The sequence below is a fragment of the Hemiscyllium ocellatum genome, chromosome 12 (genome assembly GCF_020745735.1).
Source record: "Hemiscyllium ocellatum isolate sHemOce1 chromosome 12, sHemOce1.pat.X.cur, whole genome shotgun sequence".
In the NCBI taxonomy this organism is placed as follows: domain Eukaryota; kingdom Metazoa; phylum Chordata; class Chondrichthyes; order Orectolobiformes; family Hemiscylliidae; genus Hemiscyllium; species Hemiscyllium ocellatum.
The window spans coordinates 63,234,519-63,250,145 of record NC_083412.1 but is presented as its reverse complement, the minus strand read 5'-3'; positions in this window follow the sequence as shown (position 1 = coordinate 63,250,145).

Here is a 15,627-nt window from a genome sequence, read left to right as displayed (position 1 = left end):
TCAATGCCACAAACACTGCATTCCAGACCTCAACCACATAACGAGTGACTTTTATTCACCTTGCATTATTTCTTTTATAAATGATTGTAAATCTGTGCCCCTCCCCCCATTCTTGGTCCTTTAATGAGTGGGAGTAGTTTCTCCTTGTTACACTGTCCAGATCACTAATGATTTTGAAAATTTCAATCAAAGCTCCTTTTAGTCCTTTCCTTTCCAAGAAAAACAGCCTAATTTCTTCATTCAGTTGATTAAGAAAGAATTACCTTAAAGTTGATATTGTTTTTCCATGTGTTCTTGTAAATATTCCTGATAACATGGACTGACGAAGGGTGTACATAACAGAAAATGTCAATAACACACAAACTGCCTGCAGAGTGGGAGAATCTGTAGTGTAAAATGGCAAAGACATTGGTGTAGGTTTGTAATCACATATATTTGTCTCTAAAAGACAAATATGCAACAAGGTTTTTAAAAAAATCTAGTTTATTTATTTAATTAAGTTTACATTTTTTTTGTGGCAAGGGAATTCAAGTCTTCTGATCTTTAATACAGTCTCTGTGGAGTTTGCACATTCTCCCCATTTCTGTGTGGGTTTCCTCCAGGTGCTCCGGTTTCCTCCCACAGTCCAAAGATGTGTAGGTCAGGTGAATTTGCCACGCTAAATTGCCCAATGCGTTAGGTGCATTAGTCATAGGGAAATGGGTCTGGGTGGAATACTCTTCGGAGGGTCAGTGTGGACTGGTTGGGCCGAAGGACCTGCTTCCTCACTGTAGGGAATCTAATCTTAACTAATCTCTAGATTTACCAGCTCAGAAAAGTGACCATTCTGCTACTGCTTCTCTTCATTGAACTAGCATCAAACAAAAACACATCTTAGCACACTCCAGTGTTCATGGCTTGATATTCATTTATTTCAATGAACTGGCTATGTTTCCAATTCACTTCTAAGGCAAGTACTTCAAAAATTTAAATTGAGAAATGGAAACTACTTTAGAACTATATTACTCATACAAATGCAAATTGACCCTCAACAACAACATAATTAAGGGCAGCATTAAATTTATGGGCAAAATGTTTGAAAAATATAGCATAGGTATAAGTAAATGGATAAATGAGGCAAATGGTTTAAAGAATTAGAACTGAGCGGCAGGCTTAACAGAGGCTCAGATTTTTATTTTTGTTGAAACACCAAATAAGTCCATTCCCATCCTGCTAGCCCTCCTCATCAATCCCACTAACTTCCCCCAAATTCCCACCCCAGCTAGTTAATTAAATGTTTGTCTTTTTACTTTCCACTCTCCCAGTCCCAGGCATGTAAAGTAAGAATACATGATCTAGTAGTCTCTGTCTCTAAAAAAGCCAGAGTGCTGCCAAAAATTGATGAAGCCTTTTAACCTGCACTGCCCCCTTTTCATTCAATGCTCTATCATCTCCCAATATTAAATATTGAGTTGCATCCTTCACTATTTTAATCCCCTCTGCATTCTAGTATTCTGCCTCCAATTGCCACTATTAAGATTCAACTTCTCTCCACCCCGAAAATGCTATAGTAGACAGATCCCCAGGACTGACTACGGCCCACCCCCTTGAGTGACTGAGCCAATCAACCACAAACAACAGTTAACCAGATACCTGGTTGATATTTGCATAAGTCCCCAACTATATTGACTTGCAAGACTGGATGCACTGGGCTCAAAGTGCTGATTGTGGCTCATCCTTTGGACTGTACAGGTATGGATTCCCTGATCACGATTGTTCCAAATGAATGCCCAAGCCCTGGAATTGATATTGGAGGCTATCCTTGACATACTGAGCTGAGACCTTCATGCTTCGAGATTGTCTTGCTGGACTTACTGAGGACTTTTCATCTGAGACTTTGAAATATGGCCATTTGCTTGAAGCCTATGGTACATATGCAACTGGCATATGGTGTTGGTGTAACAGTGAAGTAGCACAGTGGTGTAAAGCAACATGTACACCTCCTTGACTGCAGTCTGCCACTAACCTTGACAAGCTGCTTGGCTTCGTGTCAGCACTGAACTGAGGGGTCAAGTCAGGGATGGGATGCTGTGAGCATGAAATAAGTGATTATTAAGATAGCAAGCAAAAAATGCTGACATGCTTCCTGGGTCAGTCTGTGAGATGGGTGTCTGTCTATGCGTGCAAGTGTTCTTGCAGCTGCAATGCAATATTATGTGCTGGTGTGCTCCCAAGATGCAGTATTGAAGTGCAGAAGCAGACTTTAGGTAAATTAAAGATGTGCCATGATGATGTGGTGAGGCAAGTATGTATCAGATGCTAGTGTCAGTGGATGTGGAATGTGTGATGATGCTGCTCCTTTAATAAGGTTAGGTTGTCCTTGTTTCTTTTTAGGAAGTCATGAAGACTCAGACTCTGAAGTGTCTGGGTTTGATCTACTTGAGAATGCTTTCAACTTTAAAAAAAAAATGAAAGGGGAGTGGTGGGTTCTCCCAGCTCAGCTTCACTGGTTTGGTTGGGTTTGGTTTAGTTTTAACCGTCTGGCTGTTCACTGAAAGCAGACAATTCAGTATGAGGCTGCTGGTCCAAGAAACAGCTACCTAAAAGAAGGTGTTCCATGCTGAGTTCCCCTGCCATCTCCCTCTCTCCTGTAAGACCCTGTGTTTGATTTTACTGTTTTGTGCCAAGGGGTATTTATGGGAATTGTTGCAAGTATTTGGAACAGCATAATTAAATTGGGATAATCTGTTGGGTTTTCGGTAGATTACGTTTCTCTGTTCTCTTTTGTTTGTGTTTCATTCCGTGATCATGTAAATACATTCTGTTTTGTTTAAAACTAAGTGGTTCGACCAGCTGTGTCTTTCCTGCAATATCCACTCCACACCTGCTTCAAACAACTAGCAAAGTCAATGTGCCAAAAGATGTTGGTGCTGCGTGTCCATTCTGGAGGTCTGAAGGAACATAGGATGACCTGGAGGTCTGAAGAAACCTGTGATAACCTGGAGTAGCTGATTTAGCCTTTCCATTTGGCTGGGGTTGATGTGGAAATGATGTATGGTGTTGAATGTATCAATCATTGATGAAGTAGCTGATTTGTTTACTCATGAACGGATTTGCTCATTCCAATGTTGGGAATACAACAACAGCTGAAGTGTGCTTTCAGTATTCAACAGTCTCGATAGTTGTCAGCTGGACTCCTTCCAGTTGTCAGATGGACTCCTTCCAGTTGTCAGAGTAGTAGTCTATTGTGGCAAGATGATCAGTTCCTGCGAGATTGAAAAGGGCTAATCCTGGTTTCATACATGACCTATCTGGGATGCCACGTGTCAGCAGTTCTCTAGCTTGCTCAGCTTGGTACTCATTACAAAATACACTGACTCATGTGGTCCTTGAATTTGTTGCTGATGTTTGGCTTGTTGAGCACATCTCTTTCCTTCCACCGATTCCTTGTTGGTTTGTACAATAAGCTTTAATATATCTCAATTCCTTTGAGATAATACCTTTATTTCTTCTGTACAATATTCCACCTTAGGTTATGTAATGGAAAATTAACAAAATTAACATTTACTCTGAAATCTGAAAGACAATGTTTTACTAAATTTAAAACTTTCTGACACTTTGCACCTTTGTTGAAGTCTGCCGTCGAGGGACAGCTTGTCTCTGCGGAACTTTGTAAACATTCAACATGAGAAAAATATAAGCACAGTATGTCCACAATAAGGGAATGAAAAAATAACAACTCAAATCTTCACAGTCTTTGTCCTTGAGAGTATCTGAATTATGCTGAGGGCCCTTGCACAAGTGGTCGGGGTAAGAGTCGTGGCTTAAGTAATTCTATATAGAAACTCATTCTAAGAGAATAAATGAATCTGAAAAAGGGTTTAGTAAACTCTTGCGCAGTATTTGAGCAAATCTCAAGGGAAAGGATTGCTGTCTCTAGAGTGTTTTAGAGACAGCAAGTTTAAGGGTGATTTTAGACTTGGAACCACCACTGGCTGAGTTGGACTCGCCAAAGACATACCGGGTACATGGTTTCTTGGTTTACGAAAACCAAGGCATTCAGGCGGACGTGCCCAATGTGAGAGGAGACCTCCGGAAGTAAAAAGCAAGTAAAGGGGAAAAGATAATGGTACCACGAGAGAGAGAGAGAGTTGAACACCTTTCTAGTAACATTGAAAATGGGCTCTGGCAAGAGCAAACAAAAAGAGGGTCTACAGAGGACTTGGAATGGCCAACCAAAAATACATGCTAAATAATTACGACCCGTAGTCTGTAAAGCAGTTAGAATTGTGGATTAAGGAATGTGGTTTTCCGGAGAGAGGAAGCTTTAGTAAAAGGCAGTTGGAAATATTGAGGTCGAGGTTGGAAGAAAGAGAGAAGGAGAAAAGGAAGGGAAAAATAGAACCTGTGAATTGGAGTGCTTATAACATGTGGAAGGCTGAGGCTGATATCAGAGAAAGGAAATCTCAAGTAAAGGATAGAACAAATACACATGCAAACACCAGCTCATATGCAGACGCGTGCGAGAAACAACCTAATGAAGCTGTACAATATCTTAAGTCTGTTTCAGATCCTGACCTTGATGACTGCCCTCTGAGACCTACGGCCCCCCATGAGATCCGCCTGGCGAAGGTTACATGTCAGCAGCTGCCGCCTCAGGGTCTGCTGAATCACTAATAGCCTGCTGTACCCGCAACAGATTGAAACAAGAAACCCAAGAGAAGTATAAATGACCAGCCGTAAACGTCCATGCCAGAGTACCCAACCTGCTAGTGGAGCAGAACAGAGACTTTAATGCTTTTGTTGCAGTGCTGGCGATCGCCTGGGAGGCATTCCCAGTGCAAATGGACATGACCAAAATAGCAATGTGTAAACAGGACAAGGTGAGACAGTGTCCCAGTACCTTACGCGACTCACTGAAGTCCATAATGTCCATCGTGGACTGAGACCACCCGACAACATAACGGCAGCAGAAATCACAGCGTATGAAGCACCCTGAGGAACAGCTTCATCATAGAGTCATAGAGACGTACAGCACGAAAACAGACCCTTCGGTCCAACCCGTCCATGCCGACCAGATATTCCAACCCAATCTAGTCCCACCTGCCAGCAACCGGACCATATCCCTTCAAACCCTTCCTATTCATATACCCATCCAAATGCCTCTTAAATGTTGCAATTGTACCAGCCTCCACCACGTCCTCTGGTAGTTCATTCCATACATGTACCACCCTCTGCATGAAAAAGTTGCCCCTGAGGTGCCTTTTATATCTTTCCCCTCTCACCTTAAACCTTTGCCCTCTAGTTCTGGACTCCCTGACCCCAGGGAAAAAAAACTTTGTCTATTTATCCTATCCATGCCCCTCATAATTTTGTAAACCTCTATAAGGCCACCCCTTAGCCTCCGACGCTCCAGGGAAAACAGCTCCAGCCTGTTTACCCTCCCCCTGTAGCTCAGATCCACCAACCCTGGCAACATCCTTGTAAATCTTTTCTGAACCATTTCAAGTTTCACAACCTCTTTCCAATAGGAAGGAGACCAGAATTGCATACAATATTTCAACAGTGGCCTAACCAATGTCTTGTACAGCCGCAACATGACCTTCCAACTCCTGTACTCAATACTCTGACCAATAAAGGAAAGCATACCAAATGCCTTCTTCACTATCCTATCAACATGCGACTCCACTTTCAAGGAGCTATGAACCTGCACTCTAAGGTCTCTTTGTTCAGCAACACTCCCTAGGACCTTACCATTAAGTGTATAAGTCCTGCTAAGATTTGCTTTCCCAAAATGCAGCACCTCGCATTTATCTGAATTAAACTCCATCTGTCACTTCTCAGCCCATTGGCCCATCTGGTCCAGATCCTGTTGTACTCTGAGGTAACCCTCTTTGCTGTCCACTACACCTCCAATCTTGGTGTCATCTGCAAACTTACTAACTGTATGTCTTATGCTTGCATCCAAATCATTTATGTAAATGACAAAAAATAGAGGACCCAGCACCGATCCTTGTGGCACTCCACTGTTCACAGGCCTCCAGTCTGAAAAACAACCCTCCACCACCACCCTCTGTCTTCTACCTTTGAGCCAGTTCTGTATCCAAATGGCTAGTTCTCCCTGTATTCCATGAGATCTAACCTTGCTAATGAGCCTCCCATGGGGAACCTTGTCGAACGCCTTACTGAAGTCCATATAGATCACATCCACTGTTCTGTCCTCATCAATGTTCTTTGTTACTTCATCAAAAAACTCAATCAAGTTTGTGAGACATGATTTCCCATGCACAAAGCCATGTTGACTGTCCCAAATCAGTCCTTGCCTTTCCAAATACATGTACATTCTGTCCCTCAGGATTCCCTCCAACAACTTGCCCACCACTGAGGTCACGCTCACTGGTCTATAGTTCCCTGGCTTGTCTTTACCGCCCTTCTTAAACAGTGGCACCACGTTAGCCAACCTTCAGTCTTCTGGCACCTCACCTGTGCCTATCGATGGTACAAATATCTCAGCAAGGGACCCAGCAATCACTTTTCTAGCTTCCCACAGAACTCTCGGGTACACCTGATCAGGTCCTGGGGTTTTATCCACCTTTAACCATTTCAGGACATCCAGCACTTCCTCCTCTGTAATCTGGACATTTTGTAAGATGTCACCATCTATTTCCCTACAGTCTATATCTTCCATATCCTTTTCCACTGTAAATATTGATGCAAAATATTCATTTAGTATCTCCCCCATTTTCTGTGGCTCCACACAAAGACTGCCTTGCTGATCTTTGAGGGACCCTATTCTCTCCCTAGTTACCCTTTTGTCCTTGATATATTTGTAACAACCCAATGGAATAAAAGGTGAAATAGCGAAGAAGGGTATAGGACACATGTATTACCTGGGACATGGGAAAGCTGAATTTGATAGAACAATGTGCGATACATGCCGAAAACCTGCTGGCCCATGAGAAGGATAAGCAGAAACTAAAGATGGAACAGCAAGCACATAAAGCTCAGCTTACCATGATGTGAATGGTCACCTAGCCGTTGGAGGGAGGTGCTGTGGAAAAAGAGAGAGGAAGATGGCTGGCAGAGGAAGATCTGGTGGGTGCTTTGTTTGCGGAACAATGGACCTTTAGGCGAGACAGTGCCCACACAGACAGCCTCAATTGGCACCTTACGGGCACTGAAACAAGTCCTACCCCCATATTAAGTGCTGAGATTCCAGAGCATGGACCATATGTTCAGTACAATGATGATGCGTATAAGTCAATGCCTACCTCAATGTTATATATGGAAGATACCTCAGTTACCTTTTTTGGTAGATACAGGGGCATCCCTGAAAGGCATAGTAGTGACAATGGGACACCATTTGTCAGTAATGCCTTACAGCAAGGTCAGTGATTATTTGGGAATAATCATGAGACAACACTGTGTCTATCATCCAGCGAGAGGTGGGGCAGTGGAAAGAGAAAATGCTACCCTAAAAAATAAATTGACACAATGTTGTGAGGAACTAGGGGTGACATGGACAAAGGCACTTCCAATTGTGCTAATGTATATGAGATCTAGGAGGAAAGGAAGAGCTAATCTTAGCCCGTTTGAGATTTTGTTTGGTAGGCTGCCCAATACAGGAATTGACCCAAGACCTAAGGTAAGGCAGATAACAGGCCAGTGTGAGGATCAGATATTGTGTTACTGTATGAAACTCTCCACACTTTTGTCTGAAATACAGAATCAAGTGAAAGCAGCACTACCCCACCCAGAAGAAGGGAAGCTGCATGATCTAGAACCTGGAGACTGTATAGTGATGAAAGACTTCAGGAGCAAAAACTGAAATACGAAGAGTTGGCTGCGACTGTTTCAAATGTTCCTTACAACACAGACAGCTGTAAGATCACTGATTTTTAGCTATCTGGCTCTGTAGATTTTTAAAAATCTGACTCTTTTTTGTTGTCCTGATTTTCACAAAATGACAAAAATGGGGAAAATGTAATGGAAAATTAACAAAATTGACATTTACTCTGAAATCCATTTGCTTTGAAATCTGAAAGACAATACTTTACTAAATTTAAAACTTTCTGACACTTTGCTGAAGTCTGCAGTTGAGGGACAGCTTGTCTCTCCGGAACTTTGTAAACATTCAACAAGAGAAAACTATAAGAACAGTATGTCCACAACAAGGGAGTGAAAAGAATAACAACTCAAATCTTCACAGTCTTTGTCCTTGAGAGCATGTTAAGAAACAGTATAAGATGAGTATCTGAATTATGCTTAAGGCCCTTGCACAAGGCATTTTTTGCTGAGTGCATGTGGTCCCTCTGCAATGTAGAGGTTAAAAAAAAGCTCTTTTCTTTGCTTTTGCCAATAGTTGAGTCGAGTCAAATTTAATTTCCATGACAGGTTGTCAATTCATTTCTGTATGCCCAACATGCTCTTATATCAATAGGTGTGTGCTTGATGCTTTCAAGTGTTACGAAGTTGAAGATGTGAATTATATCTTTAAAAGAGAGTGAAACTTTTTTTTGGCAGTGTGAGCTTGCAGGCACTTGATATGTGACTGACTAGCAGTCTCAGAGTGTACACTGGAAAATTGAAAATACGTAACATTTGGCTGCTGTGTTCACAACAGTTCAAATTTTACTAGTTTAAATTATGACTCTGGATACTAAAACCCAATCAAATTTGAATTTTACTATTTTGACAGCATTAAACCAATGAGACGATCTGATGTTTGGGGTATTTAAAAAAAGCAGATACTTTGAAAGCCAGAGAGCGAGCGGCAACCTGCCATCTAGAGAGAGAGAGACTGCCATTCAAAACACTCTCTATCAAAAGTACCTTTCTCATATGAAATATCTTTGCAACAAAAGGCAGAAGGGACGCAGTGAGATCTACAACCAGAGGAAGACAGATGCTGACTATGACAGCCACTGTCTGGTTTTGAAAATTAAGTTGATGTAATTTTAATAGGGGCTTTTATTGGATTAGGACATTGCTATAGATTTAGAATTAGATAACAGACTTTTAAGAAAAAGGTGGTTTAGAGTTGTTTAATGTTCACTTTTAGCATTAAAGAATAAAATTGATATTAGTTCTCTGTCACTCATAATTTAACAGATTACAAGGCGAGGTGAGCTTTTCTGTGTGTTTGGTTTATTTAGCAGATAGGTTCACCATCATGTTGTAACACAGGCTTTCATTCCATCACTACTTCTTGTAACATTTTGGGAAGATGGAATTTGTTAGGTAGTTTCCTTGATATGAGAAAAAAAAATTGTCTGCTATATGCAATATCCTTGCTGAGTTCACAACTTCCAGAGAATGATGAGCTGCTGCTTCACATTGTACTTACAAAATTTTACACTGTCAAAGCACCCTTTACTTTCTTCATTGGAAATGTATTGGGAAATACCATCCAGATGGTATTTCTATAACCATAATAACATGGTTTGAAAATACTTTTGGATGGCAAGGGCTTGAAAAAAATGCTTTCAAATGGCTTCTAGTCAGACTCGACTATCACTTTGTCTTCTCCTAGTAGATATTGATGAAAATGTTTACAAGCAAAGACAATAGCCAGACACTTTTTTTCTCACTCTGAGCATGGTCTTGTTCTGGTTATGTTAATACTTTGGATACAAATGCAAAGTTGTTCTTGATGCAGTAGGAGTTTCTTCAAGTCCTATCTCGCTGGCAGTTCATTACAGGAAGATTTAATCAATAATTTCATGGAATTGCAATACTGGTCACTTGTTCTTTGGTTTTAGTGAATGCTGCTTTGTGGTCACTGCTGCTATACTGTAGCATGACCTTGGCCAAGAGTTAGTGTAGTGGTTCACACTCCAAAGACAAATTGGGCAAGAATTTTGTCAAATGGTTGGCAAAACCAGCAAACCATTGCAATGCTTTAACATCAGTTGTTTGTTGCTTTGCTGCTACAGTTCTTGGGATCTGGGTGAAGTCATTTTGTTGTCAGTCTATGTCCTGAAACTTGAAAGGGTTTAGAAAAGATTTACAAGGATGTTGTCAGGGTTGGAGGATTTGAGCTATAGGGAGAGGCTTAACAGGCTGGGGCTGTTTTCCCTGGAGCATCGGAGGCTGAGGGGTGACCTTATAGAGGTTTACAAAATTATGAGCGGCATGGATAGGGTAAATAGGCAAAGTCTTTTCCCTGGGGTCGGGGGTCCAGAACTAGAGGGCATAGGTTTAAGGTGAGAGAGGAAAGACATAAAAGAGACCTACAGGGCAACTTTTTCCACACAGAGTGGTACGTGTATGGAATGAACTGCCAAAGGAAGTGGTGGAGGCTGGTACAATTGCAATATTTAAGAGGCATTTGGATGGGTATATGAATTGGAAGGATTTGGAGGGATATTGGCTTGGTGCTGGCAGGTGAGACTAGATTGGGTTGGGATATCTGGTCAGCATGGACGGGTTGGACTGAAGGGTCTGTTTCCATGCTGTACATCCCTATGACTCTATGACTTTGGGCATCTTTAATTATGATTCTATCTTGTTCAGCTTCAAGTTTAACTGGTGAACTCTATAGCAATCACACTGCGTTTTGATCATGAACAGCAATGGCTTCTTCAGTATATTTCTGCATCCATAAACTAGCAGACCATCCACTACAGCTTTCACTCCAGAAAATTATTATCCATCCTACGTTGTCTGCATTGACCTGGTGTCATGGATATACCAACTGGCACGCACAACCATCTGTAGCTTCCGAAGGGCATCCAGTATGTGGTCAGAATGTTGCAGATATCATTCAGTTTCACTTGACAAAACAGTAAACATCTGCATATGTAGTGAAAACATAGAGATATAGAGATGTACAGCACGGAAACAGACCCTTTGCCATTTAAAATTATGACAAAGTTCCTTTGATGCTTGGCATGGGTTAGCATGATCGCTTCAAAACTTTATTTAGATCTTTTGAATTGATGTTCACTCAGCTTTTCAAATTGTTTTACATCTGCTAAGCTGCTAATCCATAATGTAGTCACTTTCTCTATTATTATTTGCTTTTCCAGCTCTCTTGCTTATTTTTCAGACTGGCCTTGAAGACAGCTAAAATTCCCATCAGCACGTGCAGAATTGATCTTACATTCTCATCTACTTCAAGATGATATTCACCTGAAAGACATCCTAACCTTATAAACACCTCATTGAACTCTTGTAGGAACTGTTTCAGAGTCAATGGTTTAATGTGCTGTAACACATTGCAAGTCTCTTCGATCATATTGAGGGGCTAGCAGTCTAAGCCTTAGACTTGCTCCAGCTGAGATGAATGGCCTTTGCTTGCCACTTATGATCTGGGTCTTGAGGTCTTCTTTCACATTATTGCACTATGATCACAGAACAATCTGTTTTCTCAGCGTGAATATGATACCATCATGTAGCCTCATTCTTACTTTTGTGGGGTTCATTTTGGATCATCATGTTGAGCCACTTTACACAGATTTGTGAAGGTAATGATGTTGCATGATGTACTGGTGCCTATCTGATGCTTTGTGTTGACCTTATGTTCTCCTTCTGCAGTAATCATTCCAATAGTCTTAAAAAAAAGTCTCAACTAATGACTTGACTGAATCGATCTTTTGTATGATGTAGAATGATTTGTCAGGATCTTCAGCTGGTATTTCTCCTGAGGTCATCTGTAGCTTTAGCCATAAAAGTGTGTGCATATGTTTTTCCCCATTTGACATGCCATTTCCTTTGTATGATGCATATTCCTTTGCATACTCTGCAGTATTTGGATCCTATCCTTTGTCTGTAATTGTTCTTCCATTTGTATATAGAGTGCGTATCAGCGTAATACAAGACCAGGACTATTCTGCCAAAGTAAGGTAGGAGATTACAGCGCCATGATATTCATTTTCAAATCCTCTCTGGCCAAAGGAAAGGTGTGACAGGACAGCTAAAAACAAGTTCTGAGGGATTGCACTAGAGAGAGTGCAGCGGAGATTCACCAGGATATTGCCTGGGCTGGATTAGATTAGATTAGACTTACAGTGTGGAAACAGGCCCTTCGGCCCAACAAGTCCACACCGACCCGCCGAAGCGCAACCCACCCCTTACCTAACGCTACGGGCAATTTAGCTTGGCCAATTCACCTGACCCGCACATCTTTGTGACTGTGGGAGGAAACCGGAGCACCCGGAGGAAACCCACGCAGACACGGGGAGAACGTGCAAACTCCACACAGTCAGTCGCCTGAGTCGGGAATTGAACCCGGATCTACAGGCGCTGTGAGGCAGCAGTGCTAACCACTGTGCCACCGTGCCGCCCATAGTTGTTTCATGATTGTTTCAGTTATGAAGAGAAACTGGAGATGTTTTCCTTCTAGCAGAGAAGAGTGAGTGGTAGGGAGAAACTGAGTGAGATGGTGTGAATCTTGTAAAGGTTCAGAAAATATTTACAGGGATGTTGCCAGGGTTGGAGAGTTTGAGCTACTGGGAAAGACTAAGGTAGAGCATCAGAGGCTGAGGGGTGACCTTTTAGAGGTTTATAAAATCATGAAAGGCATGGATAAGGTAAATAAACAAGGTCTTTTCCCTGGGTTGGGAGAGTCCAGAACAAGAGGGCATTGGTTTAGTGTGAGAGGGGAAAGATTTAAAAGGGACCTAAGGGGCAACTTTTCACATAAAGGGTGGTGCATGTGTGGAATGGGCTGCCAGAGGAAGTGGTGGAGGCTGGTACAACTCCAACATTTGAACATTTAAAATGGGTGGGAAATGGGAATAGATTAATTTGGGATATCTGGTCGGCATGGACGAGCTGGACCAAAAGGTCTGTTCCATGCCGTACATCTCTATGATTATGACTTTATGTTCAAAATTATGAAGGGCATAGATAGGCAGAAACATTTTTCCTTAGTAGAATGACATGGTCAATAACCATGGCGCAGAGTATTAAAGTAAGGGGTTTTCAGTAATAATGTTTTCACCCAGAGGGTGGTGGGTATCTAGAACTCACTATCTGATAATTATACAATTGGAACACATTTTCCATAAAATTCAAAAAGAAGAACAAAAGTTAAAGTGTTGAAGAACCAAGAACTGACGTGAGTCAGTTTGGATTTGACGGCCATAGGGTATCAACATCCTGGTTTTAAATGATTTGCAGTTTACAAAGGTAGAAATAGGAGGCTGACAAAGAGCTATTTGGAGTATTCGTGTTTGGATGGAGAAAAATATATGCTTTAGGGTTTCATTAGTCAATGGGATTATCAAAAGATGGAACTGTGAGCCAGTATTAAACAAAATGTCCTAACTGTGAACAGTCTGATATAATCTGTATGCCAGGAGCAGATGTGGTTTTAAGGGCAAGGATTTCTGTCCTTCCTCCTTCAAAATCTTTCATCGTGTGCTTTGTATGTAGGACCACCTGTCCCACCAGCTACCAATGTGGAAGTTCTGTGCTCCATAATACTGATGATAGGCTGTAATCCTGAAAAGCTGGCTCTGTTTCTTTCTCCACAGATGTTGCTTGTGCTCTTGAATATTTGCAGCATTTTCGTGTTTCATTAAACAGTATTGAATTCATTTGATCTGCTTTTTAATGTTTTCACTTTTTATAATCCTGCTACCTACTTTTGTTACTAGCTCAAAGCTTTGGGAGAAGCTAAGGATTCAATTTGTAATATAGTCAATGAACATTTGACCCTGCAAGATAAACAACAAAATGAAAGTGCTTCTGTTTAACCAGTTTCTTCTTGTACTTCAAAATACTTTCATTATTTTTTTTTTAAATGAATGTTTGGCGTTTCATTCCTCGTACCTGAAATTCTGATATTATTCTGAATGGGTGCTGACCTTTAACTTACTGGGAGACGTTTCTATTCAACATGTTTGGTAGTGGCTGAGAAGACTTTGGGTGTAATCTTGTGTCATTTCACTCCAAGTTTTATGTTTTTCACAAGTAGCATGGCAATCCTTTTGCTAGTGAGTTGTGGGATGCCAATTGACAGCCATTATTGCTTTTAAATGCCCTGTTAATCCCAGAACTCAGCTCATTAATATTCAGACTCCCATCTTACCAAACTTACCAATCAACTAGACATTGGGACATCTTGACAAGGAAACCAGAGCAAACACCTGTGGATTCAGCTCTCTGCTTGCTGCATACATCCATGTTGGACACATGGGAACAACACCATCATGGATATAGCCACATGCACCCCACATCCACAGATACTGGCATTTGACATGAGTCAGCCTCTAAGGACCCGAATGGCACATCTCCAATTCACTTACAGGACACTCTTGCACTTCAGTGCATCTCAGACTGCAACAATAACTTTCATTATAATGCTGCAACAAGGGCACTATATTCTCAGGCACACACATTGCTCATGGACTGGACCAGAATGCATCTCCAGGGTCTTTGCTCACTATCATAGCACTTACTCACTCTGAACCTACCTGGATTTTTACAGCATTCCTACCTTGCATTGCCTTGCTTTGCCTTTTTGCACTTTACCCCCTCAGCCAGAGGTGCCTGACTCTTTTTCTGCTATCTTGCCTTGCGATTTAGCACAGATACAATGCGAGGAAGCTTGTCATAGTTGTACCTTCCAAGTCAAATCAAGGAGGATAGCTTTCATGCAGCAGTTCCTGGCACAAAGTCAAAGACAGCTTCTGATAGCAGTCTAGACCCTGCTTGGGTGGTCAGAGTCTGGCATGAGGAGTCGACTGGGGTGAGGAGTTGAATGACAGGCAGTGCACCATCTATCTTGATTCTCTCTGTCCTAATGTGGGCTGTATTCCTCATGGAATGAGAGATCGTGGGTATTATGGAAGACAAAATTGGATAGCGCAACTATTACGTTAGGTGCATGTAAGGAGGGATTTTGTGTGAGTGAGCTGGCAGCGCAGCGGACATGCAGGCAGGATTAGTGATGCTTGGGGTTGAGGTGGAAGAAAGTGGGGAAGATGGTGCAGGCATTAATGAGAATGGTAGAGCATGAGCCTTGGTGAGAGGTGGATGCAGTAACAGATGAGTGTGATGTATTGGAGAGAAGATGAAGGCAATTAAGGAGAAGGACCTTAAACTTCCTAAATTGCTGTGCATTCGTCCAGCTGGCTGAGAGTGCTTAATCCAGGTGAAAAGCTCAGACTAGACTGGCATTGTCTGGTGTTATGGTGCCCACTGTTGATCTTGGCAAAACCAGCCCTGCAATGTATGTTAACCCATCTAACAGAATTTCCAGGTACCTGCTGGCACATCAGGATAAATACCAGGCTTTTAAAGATGCTGTAGCTGCAAGGAATTCTCGTCAATTCCAGGTTGTCGGATGAGTGTCATGTTGAACTGGGAATGGTGCATGGTAAGATGGTATGAAAACTGGATGTGAGAGAGCCATGGGCTGTGGTAGGCGATTAATGAGGTGATTTGGGTAAAATATGGAGAGAAACCGTACTAGACCACATGATGTTGAATCCTTCAAAAAAATTCAAAGCAAGTGTATGCAGCCGAATAAAAGCATAAGATTCTGCTCCTTGTTCTTTAACAAGAGAAGAAATAGTAATGTTTTGGCATTAATAGTTTGTTGTTTATTAGGATCCCAAACATCACTTACCTCATTCCAAAAGCTCTAATTCGGTTTATTTTTAAAACCAAACACATTTATCTAAATATAAATGTGAC